The sequence below is a fragment of the Triturus cristatus genome, chromosome 4_1 (assembly GCF_964204655.1).
Source record: "Triturus cristatus chromosome 4_1, aTriCri1.1, whole genome shotgun sequence".
NCBI classification, from domain to species: Eukaryota; Metazoa; Chordata; class Amphibia; order Caudata; family Salamandridae; genus Triturus; species Triturus cristatus.
The window spans coordinates 192,740,607-192,765,301 of NC_140585.1; the positions used below are offsets into that span (position 1 = coordinate 192,740,607).

Genomic DNA, 24,695 nt, shown 5'->3' on the forward strand with positions numbered 1-24,695 from the left:
TGTTGAAAAGTTATAATTGTCTGCCTGTCGCCTATGCGTTGTCTCTCCAGTTCCCTTCGGAAATTGGTGGTACCTTCGCCTAAAGGGATTTCTGATTGTGATGTGCTGGAGGTGGTACTTTCGCTTGATGCCAGAGAGATTCTACTGGCTGATTTGGTTTCTAGACTTTCTTCCCTGCACCTTTTTATATCCTTGTTGCTGATGGGATTATCATACTTTTTAGCAAACGTGTAAATCCCGCCATCCTGCTAATCACGGTCATCCCTCTTGCTCTTTCTCATTTTTTGTCTCTGAGGTATTGTTAGTGCTCCTCTATGACCTTATCAATGATGGCATAATTTTTTTCCACTAAATCCTGACAATCCATTGATTCTATCTGTTTCTCTGTGTGTGAGAAAGTGGCTCTGTATATACTGTTCCTTAATAGGTACAGGGTGTACAGAGTCCACAGTCCCCCAGGGGCTGAGAGAGGTTAAAGTTAGGTATAACCTTACTCTCTAAAGTGGTAGCTTGGTCGAGCAGTAAGGCAGTACCAGAGGACAGTGTAAAGCATTTGTTGTACACACTCAGTCAGCAAATGGTCTCACACACTCAATAACTGAACTCTAGGCCAATAGTTTATATAAAACATATATGCTTGTTTTATTTTAGAACCAACAATTGGAATTAAAATATACTTTCTCAGAATGAGATGTTGAATATAAATACTTTTGCAATGAGCAATTGATTTTTGTAAATAGTTACAAGTGGTTGCAATAGGCAACACTATTTCAAACACAACAGTGCATTGAGTTCAATGGAATTTTCATGTTATTTGTCACAGATTACTTTTCGGATTACTTTTGGAATTCCAGGACTGGATCCCAGATTCAGTCCTGGGTCAGTATTTTGAATCAAGTGATACAAGTCGAATTAATTGCAGTGATGATTTTTAAGTAATACGTAGCTATTTCAAAAGTTGACACTTCGAAAACATTTCCTAGAAAACATTCAATGATTCTCTATGGCAAGAAATTCAAATTGCAGGTATAGTACTTTCTAGTTACTTTTGTAATCCAGTACTGGGTGCCTGGACTCAGTACTGGGATCTTTATCCAAAACAGGTAAGTAATTACGTTTGAAGATATTATACGATTTTTGAAGAATATTTAAAGATTGAAGAAATCGACACTTTGAAGAAATTTCACAGAAAAACAGTCAATGGTTTCCTATGGAAGAAAATTGAGTTAAGGGTAAGTACAGTTGTAAGTATTTTTCAGAGTCAGTGCTGGGCACCAAGATCCAGCACAGGGAGCTCACCTAAGAGCAGGTGAGTAATTTCGTTTTTGTCACTCGGCTGATTTTTGGTGAATATTTTAAGATTTGAAAAGTCCACACTTGGAAGAAATTTCAGGAAAAAGCCAGTCAATGTTACCCTATGAGGAAAATAGAGTTTGCGGTTTAAGGGTAAGTACTCGACTGGCAGAGTTGAGGTTCTGGGCATAGACTCAGGGGTCCCCCAGGGTAAGGTAGGTAAAGTTGGTTCACCCTCAGCGGCTCTAGGGCGGCCGGGTGCAGAGAGAGTTAGGCCCAATGTTATCCTACGAGGGATAGGGGGGCCTTGGTTGGTGGCTGCTGACTGGCAAGCCACGCGGCTGTGGGAGCTGAGCTCCTGGTCACTTACTCAGGGCAAGTGGAGAAGTGGGTAGGTGTAGAGTTTTCACTGCCAGGGCCACCCAGGCGGCTGGATGCAGAGGGCTTTTGAGCCTTCGGGCGCTCAATTGATTTCAATGGGAAATCTCCGGTTTGACCCTTTCCAATTTGATAAAGCATGATCATAGTCCAGTGTTACGTTGTGCATTCGGTGGTGCGGCAGCTGCCGCACTGAACCCTTTGCCAAAGAGGTCCTGTGCCATCTCTTCTCTTCTGTCGATTAGTTTTGGCATGTTTCTGGGATGCGCAGGTGTGTGCTGGTTGGTCCAATAAGTCAAAATGGAAGAAGGCGAGCAACGGCATAGTGTTGCAAAGTAGAATATAGTGGCGTACAGTGCAGATGTGCAGAGTGGATTGGTGTAGAGTGCAATGGAGTAGAGTGCATTGGTTTTGAATGCAGTGGCATAGAGTGCAGTGGTGTAGAGTGCAGTGATGTAGAGTGCAGAGGCGTAGAATAGAGTGGCATTGAGTGGAGTGGCACAGGGTAGATTGTAGTGGCGTAGAGTGGAGTGGCGTTGAGTGGAATAGAGCAGAGTAGAATAGAGTGGTGTAGAGTGCAGTGTCATAGAGTAGAGCGTCGCAGAGTTCAGTGTTGTAGAGTGCAGTAGTGCACGGTAGATTAGAGTGGTTTAAAGTGTATTGGTGTAGAGTGGAGAGATATAGAGTGTATTGGCGTACATGCATTGGGGTAGAGTACAGAAGAGCAGCATAGAGTAGAGTGGTGCAGAGTAGAGTGCAGTGGTGAAGAGTAGAGTTGTGTAGAGTTTAGTGGCGGCAGAGAGTGCTATGTTGTAGAGGACTCTGCTTTTAATTTATAATTTGCTCTTTTGTGAATAGTGCACAGAGGAATACCTCGAGGTACAGTATTAACGCCTTGTTTTTAGATTGAAGAAAAAGTTCAGTGGCAATTTTCTCATTTATGCATGCCAACACAATAGGTTCTGGTAGCAAAAAGCACCGATTTTTTAAAGCAAAAAGTTGCTTTATTTTAGCATTATGCTGCCTAAAACTGTGACCTCTTCAGACTTCAATGTGAAAAATAAAATCCCCAAATTTGTTTTTACTAAATCTCCCTCCTCCTGCTTCCAAATATTGGCAGGAATGCTTGGTACTTAGTCAATGATTGCTGTCTCCTTAAAGGCAGTGAATCACACAAATACACACACACTTTGTGTGCCACAGGGTGATTGCGTAGATCAGTATGAGAGCACCATGTACACACGAAAACCAGAGGCAGCGTCATATGCGAAGCCCAACCTATTTATGTCCTCCTGCCATTCGAACGGTGAGATTCCGTTTGTCTGTCTATAAATCACATGGAACTGTCATCAGAAATAACGCTATAATTATGATTATTGTAGCAAAACACACAGCTGATCTATTTAATTAGTCCACCCAGAAGGTGGAATTGAACCACTCTGTCGCTAAACAGCTACAGGTTTGAAGCCTGCACCCCAGACCACTGAGGTTCATCCGGGCGGATACAGATGTTAGGTAGAGACTTATATATAACACAAAAATACAGAACACTTTATTAATAGGGTAAGGTATATGATGATTTGCAATCCATTTTCTTCACCCCTATCTCTGAGATAGCACGTCAATTTGTTTGAATATCTTTACTGCTTGAAGCCAGACTTTCAGGAGATAATCTTCAATTTATGCAAATTAAAACAAGGGTTTCTGGGTAAATGAGACCCGTCTGCTTCCTGCTTTTCTAACGTGATCAAAGCTAAGCCACGAGGAAGACAACTTGCAATAGAAACGAGCAGCCGATGCAACACTTGAATAAGCACATCATGAGTTAATCAAGCTCAGGCAAAGTAAGTAGAAATGAAACAGTGAAAACGCTGCTCGCGTTCTCTCCCTCACAATATGCACAGTCCATTCTAGGTCTACGTTTTGGAAGCGGCCGTGTGTAATTTGAAAGAGCCACGTTGTATTACGAGCATCTTAATTTGGCAGCTCAGTTTATTTTTCCGTATTTTATTTTTACACAATATTGCTTTTCTCATAATTTGTTACTTGCTAAGCGTCAGGTGGAACCGAACTGGGAAATCGGATGCAGGGCAGAGCAACTCGGGGATTTGTTAATATGCCAGTGAGCCCATGAAACGGTGGGCGGGACGCCGAGAGAATGACGTTTGACGTGGGGGGTACTAACTGTCAGACAGTTGAATGACAATACACGGGCCATTTCCGTTTTAAACAAATTGCATTCTATGAAAGATTTCACGGTGTCTACTTTTCGCCATTTTGTATCTTTTATTGGAATATATAAAGCTGAAAAGGCAAGTGATGGAAACAATACAACCATGTTTAGGCTGAATCAGCCACTGTAAATTTAAAGTACCAAAAAAATTAGACTTTGCTAGTCCTTCCTCTATGTTACCGGTCACGCGGCTGTCATCAACTTCCAGCATTTAAAAGACAATCATAGGCAAGCATTGGCATAGCCAATAGGTCTCGCCTTTTGGACCTTATGTGTTTAGCCAGAGCTTTTGACTATGTTGTAGAGCATTGTGGCTGCTGTGCATTATGTTGAAAAGTTATAATTGTCTGCCTGTCGCCTATGCGTAGTCTCTCCAGTTCCCTTCGGAAATTGGTGGTACCTTCGCCTAAAGGGATTTCTGATTGTGATGTGCTGGAGGTGGTACTTTCGCTTGATGCCAGAGAGATACTACTGGCTGATTTGGTTTCTAGACTTTCTTCCCTGCACCTTTTTATATCCTTGTTGCTGATGGGATTATCATACTTTTTAGCAAACGTGTAAATCCCGCCATCCTGCTAATCACGGTCATTCCTCTTGCTCTTTCTCATTTTTTGTCTCTGAGGTATTGTTAGTGCTCCTCTATGACCTTATCAATGATGGCATAATTTTTTTCCACTAAATCCTGACAATCCATTGATTCTTTCTGTTTCTCTGTGTGTGAGAAAGTGGCTCTGTATATACTGTTCCTTAATAGGTACAGGGTGTACAGAGTCCACAGTCCCCCAGGGGCTGAGAGAGGTTAAAGTTAGGTATAACCTTACTCTCTAAAGTGGTAGCTTGGTCGAGCAGTAAGGCAGTACCAGAGGACAGTGTAAAGCATTTGTTGTACACACTCAGTCAGCAAATGGTCTCACACACTCAATAACTGAACTCTAGGCCAATAGTTTATATAAAACATATATGCTTGTTTTATTTTAGAACCAACAATTGGAATTAAAATATACTTTCTCAGAATGAGATGTTGAATATAAATACTTTTGCAATGAGCAATTGATTTTTGTAAATAGTTACAAGTGGTTGCAATAGGCAACACTATTTCAAACACAACAGTGCATTGAGTTCAATGGAATTTTCATGTTATTTGTCACAGATTACTTTTCGGATTACTTTTGGAATTCCAGGACTGGATCCCAGATTCAGTCCTGGGTCAGTATTTTGAATCAAGTGATACAAGTCGAATTAATTGCAGTGATGATTTTTAAGTAATACGTAGCTATTTCAAAAGTTGACACTTCGAAAACATTTCCTAGAAAACATTCAATGATTCTCTATGGCAAGAAATTCAAATTGCAGGTATAGTACTTTCTAGTTACTTTTGTAATCCAGTACTGGGTGCCTGGACTCAGTACTGGGATCTTTATCCAAAACAGGTAAGTAATTACGTTTGAAGATATTATACGATTTTTGAAGAATATTTAAAGATTGAAGAAATCGACACTGAAGAAATTTCACAGAAAAACAGTCAATGGTTTCCTATGGAAGAAAATTGAGTTAAGGGTAAGTACAGTTGTAAGTATTTTTCAGAGTCAGTGCTGGGCACCAGGATCCAGCACAGGGAGCTCACCTAAGAGCAGGTGAGTAATTTCGTTTTTGTCACTCGGCTGATTTTTGGTGAATATTTTAAGATTTGAAAAGTCCACACTTAGAAGAAATTTCAGGAAAAAGCCAGTCAATGTTACCCTATGAGGAAAATAGAGTTTGCGGTTTAAGGGTAAGTACTCGACTGGCAGAGTTGAGGTTCTGGGCATAGACTCAGGGGTCCCCCAGGGTAAGGTAGGTAAAGCTGGTTCACCCTCAGCGGCTCTAGGGCGGCCGGGTGCAGAGAGAGTTAGGCCCAATGTTATCCTACGAGGGATAGGGGGGCCTTGGTTGGTGGCTGCTGACTGGCAAGCCACGCGGCTGTGGGAGCTGAGCTCCTGGTCACTTACTCAGGGCAAGTGGAGAAGTGGGTAGGTGTAGAGTTTTCACTGCCAGGGCCACCCAGGCGGCTGGATGCAGAGGGCTTTTGAGCCTTCGGGCGCTCAATTGATTTCAATGGGAAATCTCCGGTTTGACCCTTTCCAATTTGATAAAGCATGATCATAGTCCAGTGTTACGTTGTGCATTCGGTGGTGCGGCAGCTGCCGCACTGAACCCTTTGCCAAAGAGGTCCTGTGCCATCTCTTCTCTTCTGTCGATTAGTTTTGGCATGTTTCTGGGATGCGCAGGTGTGTGCTGGTTGGTCCAATAAGTCAAAATGGAAGAAGGCGAGCAACGGCATAGTGTTGCAAAGTAGAATATAGTGGCGTACAGTGCAGATGTGCAGAGTGGATTGGTGTAGAGTGCAATGGAGTAGAGTGCATTGGTTTTGAATGCAGTGGCATAGAGTGCAGTGGTGTAGAGTGCAGTGATGTAGAGTGCAGAGGCGTAGAATAGAGTGGCATTGAGTGGAGTGGCACAGGGTAGATTGTAGTGGCGTAGAGTGGAGTGGCGTTGAGTGGAATAGAGCAGAGTAGAATAGAGTGGTGTAGAGTGCAGTGTCATAGAGTAGAGCGTCGCAGAGTTCAGTATTGTAGAGTGCAGTAGTGCACGGTAGATTAGAGTGGTTTAAAGTGTATTGGTGTAGAGTGGAGAGATATAGAGTGTATTGGCTACATGCATTGGGGTAGAGTACAGAAGAGCAGCATAGAGTAGAGTGGTGCAGAGTAGAGTGCAGTGGTGAAGAGTAGAGTTGTGTAGAGTTTAGTGGCGGCAGAGAGTGCTATGTTGTAGAGGACTCTGCTTTTAATTTATAATTTGCTATTTTGTGAATAGTGCACAGAGGAATACCTCGAGGTACAGTATTAACGCCTTGTTTTTAGATTGAAGAAAAAGTTCAGTGGCAATTTTCTCATTTATGCATGCCAACACAATAGGTTCTGGTAGCAAAAAGCACCGATTTTTTAAAGCAAAAAGTTGCTTTATTTTAGCATTATGCTGCCTAAAACTGTGACCTCTTCAGACTTCAATGTGAAAAATAAAATCCCCAAATTTGTTTTTACTAAATCTCCCTCCTCCTGCTTCCAAATATTGGCAGGAATGCTTGGTACTTAGTCAATGATTGCTGTCTCCTTAAAGGCAGTGAATCACACAAATACACACACACTTTGTGTGCCACAGGGTGATTGCGTAGATCAGTATGAGAGCACCATGTACACACGAAAACCAGAGGCAGCGTCATATGCGAAGCCCAACCTATTTATGTCCTCCTGCCATTCGAACGGTGAGATTCCGTTTGTCTGTCTATAAATCACATGGAACTGTCATCAGAAATAACGCTATAATTATGATTATTGTAGCAAAACACACAGCTGATCTATTTAATTAGTCCACCCAGAAGGTGGAATTGAACCACTCTGTCGCTAAACAGCTACAGGTTTGAAGCCTGCACCCCAGACCACTGAGGTTCATCCGGGCGGATACAGATGTTAGGTAGAGACTTATATATAACCCAAAAATACAGAACACATTATTAATAGGGTAAGGTATATGATGATTTGTAATCCATTTTCTTCACCCCTATCTCTGAGATAGCACGTCAATTTGTTTGAATATCTTTACTGCTTGAAGCCAGACTTTCAGGAGATAATCTTCAATTTATGCAAATTAAAACAAGGGTCTCTGGGTAAATGAGACCCGTCTGCTTCCTGCTTTTCTAACGTGATCAAAGCAAAGCCACGAGGAAGACAACTTGCAATAGAAACGAGCAGCCGATGCAACACTTGAATAAGCACATCATGAGTTAATCAAGCTCAGGCAAAGGAAGTAGAAATGAAACAGTGAAAACGCTGCTCGCCTTCTCTCCCTCACAACATGCACAGTCCATTCTAGGTCTACGTTTTGGAAGCGGCCGTGTGTAATTTGAAAGAGCCACGTTGTATTACGAGCATCTTAATTTGGCAGCTCAGTTTATTTTTCCGTATTTTATTGTTACACAATATTGCTTTTCTCATAATTTGTTACTTGCTAAGCGTCAGGTGGAACCGAACTGGGAAATCGGATGCAGGGCAGAGCAACTCGGGGATTTGTTAATATGCCAGTGAGCCCATGAAACGGTGGGCGGGACGCCGAGAGAATGACGTTTGACGTGGGGGGTACTAACTGTCAGACAGTTGAATGACAATACACGGGCCATTTCCGTTTTAAACAAATTGCATTCTATCAAAGATTTCACGGTGTCTACTTTTCGCCATTTTGTATCTTTTATTGGAATATATAAAGCTGAAAAGGCAAGTGATGGAAACAATACAACCATGTTTAGGCTGAATCAGCCACTGTAAATTTAAAGTACCAAAAAAATTAGACTTTGCTAGTCCTTCCTCTATGTTACCGGTCACGCGGCTGTCATCAACTTCCAGCATTTAAAAGACAATCATAGGCAAGCATTGGCATAGCCAATAGGTCTCGCCTTTTGGACCTTATGTGTTTAGCCAGAGCTTTTGACTATGTTGTAGAGCATTGTGGCTGCTGTGCATTATGTTGAAAAGTTATAATTGTCTGCCTGTCGCCTATGCGTAGTCTCTCCAGTTCCCTTCGGAAATTGGTGGTACCTTCGCCTAAAGGGATTTCTGATTGTGATGTGCTGGAGGTGGTACTTTCGCTTGATGCCAGAGAGATACTACTGGCTGATTTGGTTTCTAGACTTTCTTCCCTGCACCTTTTTATATCCTTGTTGCTGATGGGATTATCATACTTTTTAGCAAACGTGTAAATCCCGCCATCCTGCTAATCACGGTCATCCCTCTTGCTCTTTCTCATTTTTTGTCTCTGAGGTATTGTTAGTGCTCCTCTATGACCTTATCAATGATGGCATAATTTTTTTCCACTAAATCCTGACAATCCATTGATTCTTTCTGTTTCTCTGTGTGTGAGAAAGTGGCTCTGTATATACTGTTCCTTAATAGGTACAGGGTGTACAGAGTCCACAGTCCCCCAGGGGCTGAGAGAGGTTAAAGTTAGGTATAACCTTACTCTCTAAAGTGGTAGCTTGGTCGAGCAGTAAGGCAGTACCAGAGGACAGTGTAAAGCATTTGTTGTACACACTCAGTCAGCAAATGGTCTCACACACTCAATAACTGAACTCTAGGCCAATAGTTTATATAAAACATATATGCTTGTTTTATTTTAGAACCAACAATTGGAATTAAAATATACTTTCTCAGAATGAGATGTTGAATATAAATACTTTTGCAATGAGCAATTGATTTTTGTAAATAGTTACAAGTGGTTGCAATAGGCAACACTATTTCAAACACAACAGTGCATTGAGTTCAATGGAATTTTCATGTTATTTGTCACAGATTACTTTTCGGATTACTTTTGGAATTCCAGGACTGGATCCCAGATTCAGTCCTGGGTCAGTATTTTGAATCAAGTGATACAAGTCGAATTAATTGCAGTGATGATTTTTAAGTAATACGTAGCTATTTCAAAAGTTGACACTTCGAAAACATTTCCTAGAAAACATTCAATGATTCTCTATGGCAAGAAATTCAAATTGCAGGTATAGTACTTTCTAGTTACTTTTGTAATCCAGTACTGGGTGCCTGGACTCAGTACTGGGATCTTTATCCAAAACAGGTAAGTAATTACGTTTGAAGATATTATACGATTTTTGAAGAATATTTAAAGATTGAAGAAATCGACACTTTGAAGAAATTTCACAGAAAAACAGTCAATGGTTTCCTATGGAAGAAAATTGAGTTAAGGGTAAGTACAGTTGTAAGTATTTTTCAGAGTCAGTGCTGGGCACCAAGATCCAGCACAGGGAGCTCACCTAAGAGCAGGTGAGTAATTTCGTTTTTGTCACTCGGCTGATTTTTGGTGAATATTTCAAGATTTGAAAAGTCCACACTTGGAAGAAATTTCAGGAAAAAGCCAGTCAATGTTACCCTATGAGGAAAATAGAGTTTGCGGTTTAAGGGTAAGTACTCGACTGGCAGAGTTGAGGTTCTGGACATAGACTCAGGGGTCCCCCAGGGTAAGGTAGGTAAAGTTGGTTCACCCTCAGCGGCTCTAGGGCGGCCGGGTGCAGAGAGAGTTAGGCCCAATGTTATCCTACGACGGATAGGGGGGCCTTGGTTGGTGGCTGCTGACTGGCAAGCCACGCGGCTGTGGGAGCTGAGCTCCTGGTCACTTACTCAGGGCAAGTGGAGAAGTGGGTAGGTGTAGAGTTTTCACTGCCAGGGCCACCCAGGCGGCTGGATGCAGAGGGCTTTTGAGCCTTCGGGCGCTCAATTGATTTCAATGGGAAATCTCCGGTTTGACCCTTTCCAATTTGATAAAGCATGATCATAGTCCAGTGTTACGTTGTGCATTCGGTGGTGCGGCAGCTGCCGCACTGAACCCTTTGCCAAAGAGGTCCTGTGCCATCTCTTCTCTTCTGTCGATTAGTTTTGGCATGTTTCTGGGATGCGCAGGTGTGTGCTGGTTGGTCCAATAAGTCAAAATGGAAGAAGGCGAGCAACGGCATAGTGTTGCAAAGTAGAATATAGTGGCGTACAGTGCAGATGTGCAGAGTGGATTGGTGTAGAGTGCAATGGAGTAGAGTGCATTGGTTTTGAATGCAGTGGCATAGAGTGCAGTGGTGTAGAGTGCAGTGATGTAGAGTGCAGAGGCGTAGAATAGAGTGGCATTGAGTGGAGTGGCACAGGGTAGATTGTAGTGGCGTAGAGTGGAGTGGCGTTGAGTGGAATAGAGCAGAGTAGAATAGAGTGGTGTAGAGTGCAGTGTCATAGAGTAGAGCGTCGCAGAGTTCAGTGTTGTAGAGTGCAGTAGTGCACGGTAGATTAGAGTGGTTTAAAGTGTATTGGTGTAGAGTGGAGAGATATAGAGTGTATTGGCGTACATGCATTGGGGTAGAGTACAGAAGAGCAGCATAGAGTAGAGTGGTGCAGAGTAGAGTGCAGTGGTGAAGAGTAGAGTTGTGTAGAGTTTAGTGGCGGCAGAGAGTGCTATGTTGTAGAGGACTCTGCTTTTAATTTATAATTTGCTATTTTGTGAATAGTGCACAGAGGAATACCTCGAGGTACAGTATTAATGCCTTGTTTTTAGATTGAAGAAAAAGTTCAGTGGCAATTTTCTCATTTATGCATGCCAACACAATAGGTTCTGGTAGCAAAAAGCACCGATTTTTTAAAGCAAAAAGTTGCTTTATTTTAGCATTATGCTGCCTAAAACTGTGACCTCTTCAGACTTCAATGTGAAAAATAAAATCCCCAAATTTGTTTTTACTAAATCTCCCTCCTCCTGCTTCCAAATATTGGCAGGAATGCTTGGTACTTAGTCAATGATTGCTGTCTCCTTAAAGGCAGTGAATCACACAAATACACACACACTTTGTGTGCCACAGGGTGATTGCGTAGATCTGTATGAGAGCACCATGTACACACGAAAACCAGAGGCAGCGTCATATGCGAAGCCCAACCTATTTATGTCCTCCTGCCATTCGAACGGTGAGATTCCGTTTGTCTGTCTATAAATCACATGGAACTGTCATCAGAAATAACGCTATAATTATGATTATTGTAGCAAAACACACAGCTGATCTATTTAATTAGTCCACCCAGAAGGTGGAATTGAACCACTCTGTCGCTAAACAGCTACAGGTTTGAAGCCTGCACCCCAGACCACTGAGGTTCATCCGGGCGGATACAGATGTTAGGTAGAGACTTATATATAACACAAAAATACAGAACACTTTATTAATAGGGTAAGGTATATGATGATTTGCAATCCATTTTCTTCACCCCTATCTCTGAGATAGCACGTCAATTTGTTTGAATATCTTTACTGCTTGAAGCCAGACTTTCAGGAGATAATCTTCAATTTATGCAAATTAAAACAAGGGTTTCTGGGTAAATGAGACCCGTCTGCTTCCTGCTTTTCTAACGTGATCAAAGCTAAGCCACGAGGAAGACAACTTGCAATAGAAACGAGCAGCCGATGCAACACTTGAATAAGCACATCATGAGTTAATCAAGCTCAGGCAAAGTAAGTAGAAATGAAACAGTGAAAACGCTGCTCGCGTTCTCTCCCTCACAATATGCACAGTCCATTCTAGGTCTACGTTTTGGAAGCGGCCGTGTGTAATTTGAAAGAGCCACGTTGTATTACGAGCATCTTAATTTGGCAGCTCAGTTTATTTTTCCGTATTTTATTTTTACACAATATTGCTTTTCTCATAATTTGTTACTTGCTAAGCGTCAGGTGGAACCGAACTGGGAAATCGGATGCAGGGCAGAGCAACTCGGGGATTTGTTAATATGCCAGTGAGCCCATGAAACGGTGGGCGGGACGCCGAGAGAATGACGTTTGACGTGGGGGGTACTAACTGTCAGACAGTTGAATGACAATACACGGGCCATTTCCGTTTTAAACAAATTGCATTCTATGAAAGATTTCACGGTGTCTACTTTTCGCCATTTTGTATCTTTTATTGGAATATATAAAGCTGAAAAGGCAAGTGATGGAAACAATACAACCATGTTTAGGCTGAATCAGCCACTGTAAATTTAAAGTACCAAAAAAATTAGACTTTGTTAGTCCTTCCTCTATGTTACCGGTCACGCGGCTGTCATCAACTTCCAGCATTTAAAAGACAATCATAGGCAAGCATTGGCATAGCCAATAGGTCTCGCCTTTTGGACCTTATGTGTTTAGCCAGAGCTTTTGACTATGTTGTAGAGCATTGTGGCTGCTGTGCATTATGTTGAAAAGTTATAATTGTCTGCCTGTCGCCTATGCGTAGTCTCTCCAGTTCCCTTCGGAAATTGGTGGTACCTTCGCCTAAAGGGATTTCTGATTGTGATGTGCTGGAGGTGGTACTTTCGCTTGATGCCAGAGAGATACTACTGGCTGATTTGGTTTCTAGACTTTCTTCCCTGCACCTTTTTATATCCTTGTTGCTGATGGGATTATCATACTTTTTAGCAAACGTGTAAATCCCGCCATCCTGCTAATCACGGTCATCCCTCTTGCTCTTTCTCATTTTTTGTCTCTGAGGTATTGTTAGTGCTCCTCTATGACCTTATCAATGATGGCATAATTTTTTTCCACTAAATCCTGACAATCCATTGATTCTTTCTGTTTCTCTGTGTGTGAGAAAGTGGCTCTGTATATACTGTTCCTTAATAGGTACAGGGTGTACAGAGTCCACAGTCCCCCAGGGGCTGAGAGAGGTTAAAGTTAGGTATAACCTTACTCTCTAAAGTGGTAGCTTGGTCGAGCAGTAAGGCAGTACCAGAGGACAGTGTAAAGCATTTGTTGTACACACTCAGTCAGCAAATGGTCTCACACACTCAATAACTGAACTCTAGGCCAATAGTTTATATAAAACATATATGCTTGTTTTATTTTAGAACCAACAATTGGAATTAAAATATACTTTCTCAGAATGAGATGTTGAATATAAATACTTTTGCAATGAGCAATTGATTTTTGTAAATAGTTACAAGTGGTTGCAATAGGCAACACTATTTCAAACACAACAGTGCATTGAGTTCAATGGAATTTTCATGTTATTTGTCACAGATTACTTTTCGGATTACTTTTGGAATTCCAGGACTGGATCCCAGATTCAGTCCTGGGTCAGTATTTTGAATCAAGTGATACAAGTCGAATTAATTGCAGTGATGATTTTTAAGTAATACGTAGCTATTTCAAAAGTTGACACTTCGAAAACATTTCCTAGAAAACATTCAATGATTCTCTATGGCAAGAAATTCAAATTGCAGGTATAGTACTTTCTAGTTACTTTTGTAATCCAGTACTGGGTGCCTGGACTCAGTACTGGGATCTTTATCCAAAACAGGTAAGTAATTACGTTTGAAGATATTATACGATTTTTGAAGAATATTTAAAGATTGAAGAAATCGACACTTTGAAGAAATTTCACAGAAAAACAGTCAATGGTTTCCTATGGAAGAAAATTGAGTTAAGGGTAAGTACAGTTGTAAGTATTTTTCAGAGTCAGTGCTGGGCACCAGGATCCAGCACAGGGAGCTCACCTAAGAGCAGGTGAGTAATTTTTTCGTTACTCGGCTGATTTTTGGTGAATATTTTAAGATTTGAAAAGTCCACACTTGGAAGAAATTTCAGGAAAAAGCCAGTCAATGTTACCCTATGAGGAAAATAGAGTTTGCGGTTTAAGGGTAAGTACTCGACTGGCAGAGTTGAGGTTCTGGGCATAGACTCAGGGGTCCCCCAGGGTAAGGTAGGTAAAGTTGGTTCACCCTCAGCGGCTCTAGGGCGGCCGGGTGCAGAGAGAGTTAGGCCCAATGTTATCCTACGAGGGATAGGGGGGCCTTGGTTGGTGGCTGCTGACTGGCAAGCCACGCGGCTGTGGGAGCTGAGCTCCTGGTCACTTACTCAGGGCAAGTGGGGAAGGGGGTTGGTGTAGAGTGTTCACTGCCAGGGCCACCCGGGCGGCTGGATGCAGAGGGCTTTTGAGCCTTGGGGCGCTCAATTGATTTCAATGGGAAATCTCCGGTTTGACCCTTTCCAATTTGATAAAGCATGATCATAGTCCAGTGTTACGTTGTGCATTCGGTGGTGCGGCAACTGCCGCACTGAACCCTTTGCCAAAGAGGTCCTGTGCCATCTCTTCTCTTCTGTCGATTAGTTTTGGCATGTTTCTGGGATGCGCAGGTGTGTGCTGGTTGGTCCAATAAGTCAAAATGGAAGAAGGCGAGCAACGGCAGAGTGTTGCAAAGTAGAATATGGTGGCGTACAGTGCAGATGTGCAGAGTGGATTGGTGTAGAGTGCAATGGAGTAGAGTGCATTGGTTTTGAATGCAGTGGCATAGAGAGCAGTGGCGTAGAGTGCAGTGATGTAGAGTGCAGAGGCGTAGAATAGAGTGGCATTGAGTGGAGTGGCACAGGGTAGATTGTAGTGGCGTAGAGTGGAGTGGCGTTGAGTGGAATAGAGCAGAGTAGAATAGAGTGGTGTAGAGTGCAGTGTCATAGAGTAGAGTGTAGCAGAGTTCAGTGTTGTAGAGTGCAGTAGTGCACGGTAGATTAGAGTGGTTTAAAGTGTATTGGTGTAGAGTGGAGAGATATAGAGTGTATTGGCTACATGCATTGGGGTAGAGTACAGAAGAGCAGCATAGAGTAGAGTGGTGCAGAGTAGAGTGCAGTGGTGAAGAGTAGAGTTGTGTAGAGTTTAGTGGCGGCAGAGAGTGCAATGTTGTAGAGGACTCTGCTTTTAATTTATAATTTGCTATTTTGTGAATAGTGCACAGAGGAATACCTCGAGGTACAGTATTAACGCCTTGTTTTTAGATTGAAGAAAAAGTTCAGTGGCGATTTTCTCATTTATGCATGCCAACACAATAGGTTCTGGTAGCAAAAAGCACCGATTTTTTAAAGCAAAAAATTGCTTTATTTTAGCATTATGCTGCCTAAAACTGCGACCTCTTCAGACTTCAATGTGAAAAATAAAATCCCCAAATTTGTTTTTACTAAATCTCCCTCCTCCTGCTTCCAAATATTGGCAGGAATGCTTGGTACTTAGTCAATGATTGCTGTCTCCTTAAAGGCAGTGAATCACACAAATACACACACACTTTGTGTGCCACAGGGTGATTGCGCAGATCAGTATGAGAGCACCATGTACACACGAAAAGCCAGAGGCAGCGTCATATGCGAAGCCCAACCTATTTATGTCCTCCTGCCATTCGAACGGTATGATTTCGTTTGTCTGTCTATAAATCACATGGAACTGTCATCAGAAATAACGCTATAATTATGATTATTGTAGCAAAACACACAGCTGATCTATTTAATTAGTCCGCCCAGAAGGTGGAATTGAACCACTCTGCCGCTAAACAGCTACAGGTTTGAAGCCTGCACCCCAGACCACTGAGGTTCATCCGGGCGGATACAGATGTTAGGTAGAGACTTATATATAACACAAAAATACAGAACACTTTATTAATAGGGTAAGGTATATGATGATTTGCAATCCATTTTCTTCACCCCTATCTCTGAGATAGCACGTCAATTTGTTTGAATATCTTTACTGCTTGAAACCAGACTTTCAGGAGATAATCTTCAATTTATGCAAATTAAAACAAGGGTTTCTGGGTAAATGAGACCCGTCTGCTTCCTGCTTTTCTAATGTGATCAAAGCAAAGCCACGAGGAAGACAACTTGCAATAGAAACGAGCAGCCGATGCAACACTTGAATAAGCACATCATGAGTTAATCAAGCTCAGGCAAAGGAAGTACAAATGAAACAGTGAAAACGCTGCTCGCGTTCTCTCCCTCAGAACATGCACAGTCCATTCTAGGTCTACGTTTTGGAAGCGGCCGTGTGTAATTTGAAAGAGCCACGTTGTATTACAAGCATCTTAATTTGGCAGCTCAGTTTATTTTTCCGTATTTTATTTTTACACAATATTGCTTTTCTCATAATTTGTTACTTGCTAAGCGTCAGGTGGAACCGAACTGGGAAATCGGATGCAGGGCAGAGCAACTCGGGGATTTGTTAATATGCCAGTGAGCCCATGAAACGGTGGGCGGGACGCCGAGAGAATGACGTTTGTTGTGGGGGGTACTAACTGTCAGACAGTTGAATGACAATACACGGGCCATTTCCGTTTTAAACAAATTGCATTCTATGAAAGATTTCACGGTGTCTACTTTTCGACATTTTGTATCTTTTATTGGAATATATAAAGCTGAATAGGCAAGTGATGGAAACAATACAACCATGTTTAGGCTGAATCAGCCACTGTAAATTTAAAGTACCCAAAAAATTAGACTTTGCTAGTCCTTCCTCTATGTTACCGGTCACGCAGCTGTCATCAACTTCCAGCATTTAAAAGACAATCATAGGCAAGCATTGGCATAGCCAATAGGTCTCGCCTTTTGGACCTTATGTGTTTAGCCAGAGGTTTTGACTATCTTGTAGAGCATTGTGGCTGCTGTGCATTATGTTGAAAAGTTATAATTGTCTGCCTGTCGCCTATGCGTAGTCTCTCCAGTTCCCTTTGGAAATTGGTGGTACCTTCGCCTAAAGGGATTTCTGATTGTGCTGTGCTGGAGGTGGTACTTTCGCTTGATGCCAGAGAAATACTACTGGCTGATTTGGTTTCTAGACTTTCTTCCCTGCACCTTTTTCTATCCTTGTTGCTGATGGGATTATCATACTTTTTAGCAAAAGTGTAAATCCCGCCATCCTGCTAATCACGGTCATCCCTCTTGCTCTTTCTCATTTTTTGTCTCTGAGGTATTGTTAGTGCTCCTCTATGACCTTATCAATGATGGCATAATTTTTTTCCACTAAATCCTGACAATCCATTGATTCTATCTGTTTATCTGTGTGTGAGAAAGTGGCTCTGTATATACTGTTCCTTAATAGGTACAGGGTGTACAGAGTCCACAGTCCCCCAGGGGCTGACAGAGGTTAAAGTTAGGTATGCCCGTACTCTCTAAAGTGGTAGCTTGGTCGAGCAGTAAGGCAGTACCAGAGGACAGTGTAAAGCATTTGTTGTACACACTCAGTCAGCAAATGGTCTCACACACTCAATAACTGAACTCTAGGCCAATAGTTTATATAAAAAATATATGCTTGTTTTATTTTAGAACCAACAATTGGAATTAAAATATGCTTTCTCAGAATGAGATGTTGAATATAAATACTTTTGCAATGAGCAATTGATTTTTGTAAACAGTTACAAGTGGTTGCAATGGGCAACACTATTTCAAACACAACAGTGCATTGAGTTCAATGGAATTTTCATGTTATATGTCACAGATTACTTTTCGGATTACTTTTGGAACTCCAGGACTGGATCCCAGATTCAGTCCTGGGTCAGTACTTTGAATCAAGTGATACAAGTCGAATTAATTGCAGTGATGATTTTTAAGTAATATTTAGCTATTTCAAAAGTTGACACTTCGAAAATATTTCCTAGAAAACATTCAATGATTCTCTATGGCAAGAAATTCAAATTGCAGGTATAGTACTTTCTAGTTACTTTTGTAATCCAGTACTGGGTGCCTGGACTCAGTACTGGGATCTTTATCCAAAACAGGTAAGTAATTACATTTGCAGATATTATACGATTTTTGAAGAATATTTAAAGATTGTAGACATCGACACTTTGAAGAAAATTCACAGAAAAACAGTCAATGGTTTCCTATGGAAGAAAATTGAGTTAAGGGTAAGTACAGTTGTAAGTATTTTTCAGAGTCAGTGCTGGGCACCAAGATCCAGCACAGGGAGCTCACCTAAGAGCAGGTGAGTAATTTTTTCGTTACTCGGCTGATTTTTGGTGAATATTTTAAGATTTGAAAAGTCCACACTTGGAAGAAATTTCAGGAAAAAGCCAGTCAATGTTACCCTATGAGGAAAATAGAGTTTGCGGTTTAAGGGTAAGTACTCGACTGGCAGAGTTGAGGTTCTGGGCATAGACTCAGGGGTCCCCCAGGGTAAGGTAGGTAAAGTTGGTTCACCCTCAGCGGCTCTAGGGCAGCCGGGTGCAGAGAGAGTTAGGCCCAATGGTATTCTATGAGGGATAGGGGGGCCTTGGTTGGTGGCTGCTGACTGGCATGCCACGCGGCTGTGGGAGCTGAGCTCCTGGTCACTTACTCAGGGCAAGTGGGGAAGTGGGTAGGTGTAGAGTTTTCACTGCCAGGGCCACTCGGGCGGCTGGGTGTAGAGGGCTTTTGAGCCTTCGGGCGCTCAATTGATTTCAATGGGAAATCTCCGGTTTGACCCTTTCCAATTTGATAAAGCATGATCATAGTCCAGTGTTACGTTGTGCATTCGGTGGTGCGGCAGCTGCCGCACTGAACCCTTTGCCAAAGAGGTCCTGTGCCATCTCTTCTCTTCTGGCGATTAGTTTTGGCATGTTTCTGGGATGCGCAGGTGTGTGCTGGTTGCTCCAATAAGTCAAAATGGAAGAAGGCGAGCAACGGCAGAGTGTTGCAAAGTAGAACATAGTGGCGTACAGTGCAGATGTGGATTGGTGTAGAGTGCAATGGAGTAGAGTGCATTGGTTTTGAATGCAGTGGCATAGAGTGCAGTGGCGTAGAGTGCAGTGATGTAGAGTGCAGAGGCGTAGAATAGAGTGGCATTGAGTGGAGTGGCACAGGGTAGATTGTAGTGGCGTAGAGTGGAGTGGCGTTGAGTGGAATAGAGCAGAGTAGAATAGAGTGGTGTAGAGTGCAGTGTCATAGAGTAGAGCGTCGCAGAGTTCAGTGTTGTAGAGTGCAGTAGTGCACGGTAGATTAGAGTGGTTTAAAGTGTATTGGGGTAGAGTGGAGAGATATAGAGTGTATTGGCGTACATGCATTGGGGTAGAGTACAGAAGAGCAGCACAGAGTAGAGTGGTGCAGAGTAGAGTGCAGTGGTGAAGAGTAGAGTTGTGTAGAGTTTAGTGGCGGCAGAGAGTGCTATGTTGTAGAGGACTCTGCTTTTAATTTATAATTTGCTATTTTGTGAATAGTGCACAGAGGAATACCTGGAGGTACAGTATTAACGCCTTGTTTTTAGATTGAAGAAAAAGTTCAGTGGCAATTTTCTTATTTATGCATGCCAACACAATAGGTTCTCGTAGCAAAAAGCACCGATTTTTTAAAGCAAAAAATTGCTTTATTTTAGCATTATGCTGCCTAAAACTGCGACCTCTTCAGACTTCTATGTGAAAAATAAAATCCCCAAATTTGTTTTTACTAAATCTCCCTCCTCCTGCTTCCAAATATTGGCAGGAATGCTTGGTACTTAGTCAATGATTGCTGTCTCCTTAAAGGCAGTGAATCACACAAATACACACACACTTTGTGTGCCACAGGGTGATTGCGCAGATCAGTATGAGAGCACCATGTACACACGAAAATCAGAGGCAGCGTCATATGCGAAGCCCAACCTATTTATGTCCTCCTGCCATTCGAACGGTGAGATTCCGTTTGTCTGTCTATAAATCACATGGAACTGTCATCAGAAATAACGCTATAGTTATGAATATTGTAGCAAAACACACAGCTGATCTATTTAATTAGTCCGCCCAGAAGGTGGAATTGAACCACTCTGTCGCTAAACAGCTACAGGTTTGAAGCCTGCACCCCAGACCACTGAGGTTCATCCGGACAGATACAGATGTTAGGTAGAGACTTATATATAACACAAAAATACAGAACACTTTATTAATAGGGTAAGGTATATGATGATTTGCAATCCATTTTCTTCACCCCTATCTCTGAGATAGCACGTCAATTTGTTTGAATATCTTTACTGCTTGAAGCCAGACTTTCAGGAGATAATCTTCAATTTATGCAAATTAAAACAAGGGTTTCTGGGTAAATGAGACCCGTCTGCTTCCTGCTTTTCTAACGTGATCAAAGCAAAGCCACGAGGAAGACAACTTGCAATAGAAACGAGCAGCCAATGCAACACTTGAATAAGCACATCATGAGTTAATCAAGCTCAGGCAAAGGAAGTAGAAATGAAACAGTGAAAACGCTGCTCGCGTTCTCTCCCTCACAACATGCACAGTCCATTCTAGGTCTATGTTTTGGAAGCGGCCGTGTGTAATTTGAAAGAGCCACGTTGTATTACGAGCATCTTAATTTGGCAGCTCAGTTTATTTTTCCGTATTTTATTTTTACACAATATTGCTTTTCTCATAATTTGTTACTTGCTAAGCGTCAGGTGGAACCGAACTGGGAAATCGGATGTAGGGCAGAGCAACTCGGGGATTTGTTAATATGCCAGTGAGCCCATGAAACGGTGGGCGGGACACCGAGAGAATGACGTTTGACGTGGGGGGTACTAACTGTCAGACAGTTGAATGACAATACACGGGCCATTTCCGTTTTAACCCCTTCAGCGCTGCGCGGATTCCCCCGCGGTGCTGAAGGGTTCTAGCGCGGGCGTGGTCATGACGGAACGGTTCCGTCATGAGCACAGCTCAACCGATGCTCATGACGGAACCGTTCCGTCATGAGCATCGAAGGGGTTAAACAAATTGCATTCTATGAAAGATTTCACGGTGTCTACTTTTCGACATTTTGTATCTTTTATTGGAATATATAAAGCTGAAAAGGCAAGTGATGGAAACAATACAACCATCTTTAGGCTGAATCAGCCACTGTAAATTTAAAGTACCAAAAAAATTAGACTTTGCTAGTCCTTCCTCTATGTTACCGGTCACGCGGCTGTCATCAACTTCCAGCATTTAAAAGACAATCATAGGCAAGCATTGGCATAGCCAATAGGTCTCGCCTTTTGGACCTTATGTGTTTAGCCAGAGCTTTTGACTATGTTGTAGAGCATTGTGGCTGCTGTGCATTATGTTGAAAAGTTATAATTGTCTGCCTGTCGCCTATGCGTAGTCTCTCCAATTCCCTTTGGAAATTGGTGGTACCTTCACCTAAAGGGATTTCTGATTGTGCTGTGCTGGAGGTGGTACTTTCGCTTGATGCCAGAGAGATACTACTGGCTGATTTGGTTTCTAGACTTTCTTCCCTGCACCTTTTTCTATCCTTGTTGCTGATGGGATTATCATACTTTTTAGCTAACGTGTAAATCCCGCCATCCTGCTAATCACGGTCATCCCTCTTGCTCTTTCTCATTTTTTGTCTCTGAGGTATTGTTAGTGCTCCTCTATGACCTTATCAATGATGGCATAATTTTTTTCCACTAAATCCTGACAATCCATTGATTCTATCTGTTTCTCTGTGTGTGAGAAAGTGGCTCTGTATATACTGTTCCTTAATAGGTACAGAGTGTACAGAGTCCACAGTCCCCCAGGGCCTGACAGAGGTTAAAGTTAGGTATGCCCTTACTCTCTAAAGTGGTAGCTTGGTCGAGCAGTACGGCAGTACCAGAGGACAGTGTAAAGCATTTGTTGTACACACTCAGTCAGCAAATGGTCTCACACACTCAATAACTGAACTCTAGGCCAATAGTTTATATAAAAAATATATGCTTGTTTTATTTTAGAACCAACAATTGGAATTAAAATATACTTTCTCAGAATGAGATGTCAAATATAAATACTTTTGCAATGAGCAATTGATTTTTGTAAACAGTTACAAGTGGTTGCAATAGGCAACACTATTTCAAACACAACAGTGCATTGAGTTCAATGGAATTTTCATGTTATTTGTCACAGATTACTTTTCGGATTACTTTTGGAATTCCAGGACTGGATCCCAGATTCAGTCCTGGGTCAGTACTTTGAATCAAGTGATACAAGTCGAATTAATTGCAGTGATGATTTTTAAGTAATATTTAGCTATTTCAAAAGTTGACACTTCGAAAATATTTCCTAGAAAACATTCAAGGATTCTCTATGGCAAGAAATTCAAATTGCAGGTACAGTACTTTCTAGTTACTTTTGTAATCCAGTACTGGGTGCCTGGACTCAGTACTGGGATCTTTATCCAAAACAGGTAAGTAATTACGTTTGCAGATATTATACGATTTTTGAAGAATATTTAAAGATTGTAGAAATCGACACAGAAGAAATTTCACAGAAAAACAGTCAATGGTTTCCTATGGAAGAAAATTGAGTTAAGGGTAAGTACAGTTGTAAGTATTTTTCAGAGTCAGTGCTGTGCTCCAAGATCCAGCACAGGGAGCTCACCTAAGAGCAGGTGAGTAATTTCGTTTTCGTTACTCGGCTGATTTTTGGTGAATATTTTAAGATTTGAAAAGTCCACACTTGGAAGAAATTTCAGGAAAAAGCCAGTCAATGTTACCCTATGAGGAAAATAGAGTTTGCGGTTTAAGGGTAAGTACTCGACTGGCAGAGTTGAGGTTCTGGGCATAGACTCAGGGGTCCCCCAGGGTAAGGTAGGTAAAGTTGGTTCACCCTCAGCGGCTCTAGGGCGGCCGGGTGCAGAGAGAGTTAGGCCCAATGTTATCCTATGAGGGATAGGGGGGCCTTGGTTGGTGGCTGCTGACTGGCAAGCCACGCGGCTGTGGGAGCTGAGCTCCTGGTCACTTACTCAGGGCAAGTGGGGAAGTGGGTAGGTGTAGAGTTTTCACTGCCAGGGCCACTCGGGCGGCTGGGTGCAGAGGGCTTTTGAGCCTTCGGGCGCTCAATTGATTTCAATGGGAAATCTCCGGTTTGACCCTTTCCAATTTGATAAAGCATGATCATAGTCCAGTGTTACATTGTGCATTCGGTGGTGCGGCAGCTGCCGCACTGAACCCTTTGCCAAAGAGGTCCTGTGCCATCTCTTCTCTTCTGTCGATTAGTTTTGGCATGTTTCTGGGATGCGCAGGTGTGTGCTGGTTGGTCCAATAAGTCAAAATGGAAGAAGGCGAGCAACGGCAGAGTGTTGCAAAGTAGAATATGGTGGCGTACAGTGCAGATGTGCAGAGTGGATTGGTGTAGAGTGCAATGGAGTAGTGTGCATTGGTTTTGAATGCAGTGGCATAGAGTGCAGTGGCATAGAGTGCAGTGATGTAGAGTGCAGAGGCGTAGAATAGAGTGGCATTGAGTGGAGTGGCACAGGGTAGATTGTAGTGGCGTAGAGTGGAGTGGCGTTGAGTGGAATAGAGCAGAGTAGAATAGAGTGGTATAGAGTGCAGTGTCATAGAGTAGAGCGTTGCAGAGTTCAGTGTTGTAGAGTGCAGTAGTGCACGGTAGATTAGAGTGGTTTAAAGTGTATTGGTTTAGAGTGGAGAGATATAGAGTGTATTGGCGTACATGCATTGGGGTAGAGTACAGAAGAGCAGCATAGAGTAGAGTGGTGCAGAGTAGAGTGCAGTGGTGAAGAGTAGAGTTGTGTAGAGTTTAGTGGCGGCAGAGAGTGCAATGTTGTAGAGGACTCTGCTTTTAATTTATAATTTGCTATTTTGTGAATAGTTCACAGAGGAATACCTCGAGGTACAGTATTAACGCCTTGTTTTTAGATTGAAGAAAAAGTTCAGTGGCAATTTTCTCATTTATGCATGCCAACACAATAGGTTCTGGTAGCAAAAAACACCGATTTTTTAAAGCAAAAAATTGCTTTATTTTAGCATTATGCTGCCTAAAACTGCGACCTCTTCAGACTTCAATGTGAAAAATAAAATCCCCAAATTCTTTTTACTAAATCTCCCTCCTCCTGCTTCCAAATATTGGCAGGAATGCTTGGTACTTAGTCAATGACTGCGTTCTCCTTAAAGGCAGTGAATCACACAAATACACACACACTTTGTGTGCCACAGGGTGATTGCGCAGATCAGTATGAGAGCACCATGTACACACGAAAACCAGAGGCAGCGTCATATGCGAAGCCCAACCTATTTATGTCCTCCTGCCATTCGAACGGTGAGATTCCGTTTGTCTGTCTATAAATCACATGGAACTGTCATCAGAAATAACGCTATAATTATGATTATTGTAGCAAAACACACAGCTGATCTATTAAATAGTCCGCCCAGAAGGTGGAATTGAACCACTCTGTCGCTAAACAGCTACAGGTTTGAAGCCTGCACCCCAGACCACTGAGGTTCATCCGGGCGGATAGAGATGTTAGGTAGAGACTTATATATAACACAAAAATACAGAACACTTTATTAATAGGGTAAGGTATATGATGATTTGCAATCCATTTTCTTCACCCCTATCTCTGAGATAGCACGTCAATTTGTTTGAATATCTTTACTGCTTGAAGCCAGACTTTCAGGAGATAATCTTCAATTTATGCAAATTAAAACAAGGGTTTCTGGGTAAATGAGACCCGTCTGCTTCCTGCTTTTCTAACGTGA

At 42.2% G+C, this 24,695-nt stretch overlaps 6 non-coding genes across 6 annotated transcripts; all 6 read right to left on the reverse strand.

The window, feature by feature from the left end:
- Positions 1–3,084: 3,084 nt before the first annotated feature.
- On the reverse strand, positions 3,085–3,171 carry TRNASTOP-UCA (transfer RNA opal suppressor (anticodon UCA)). The gene has a single exon. It is a non-coding gene; the product is annotated as a tRNA-Sec (tRNA).
- Positions 3,172–7,312: 4,141 nt separating this feature from the next.
- On the reverse strand, positions 7,313–7,399 carry TRNASTOP-UCA (transfer RNA opal suppressor (anticodon UCA)). The gene has a single exon. It is a non-coding gene; the product is annotated as a tRNA-Sec (tRNA).
- Positions 7,400–11,543: 4,144 nt separating this feature from the next.
- On the reverse strand, positions 11,544–11,630 carry TRNASTOP-UCA (transfer RNA opal suppressor (anticodon UCA)). The gene has a single exon. It is a non-coding gene; the product is annotated as a tRNA-Sec (tRNA).
- A 4,141-nt stretch (positions 11,631–15,771) lies between these two features.
- TRNASTOP-UCA (transfer RNA opal suppressor (anticodon UCA)) lies at positions 15,772–15,858 on the reverse strand. Its single transcript has one exon. It is a non-coding gene; the product is annotated as a tRNA-Sec (tRNA).
- A 4,134-nt stretch (positions 15,859–19,992) lies between these two features.
- On the reverse strand, positions 19,993–20,079 carry TRNASTOP-UCA (transfer RNA opal suppressor (anticodon UCA)). The gene has a single exon. It is a non-coding gene; the product is annotated as a tRNA-Sec (tRNA).
- Positions 20,080–24,361: 4,282 nt separating this feature from the next.
- Positions 24,362–24,448, reverse strand: TRNASTOP-UCA (transfer RNA opal suppressor (anticodon UCA)). The gene has a single exon. It is a non-coding gene; the product is annotated as a tRNA-Sec (tRNA).
- Positions 24,449–24,695: the final 247 nt, after the last annotated feature.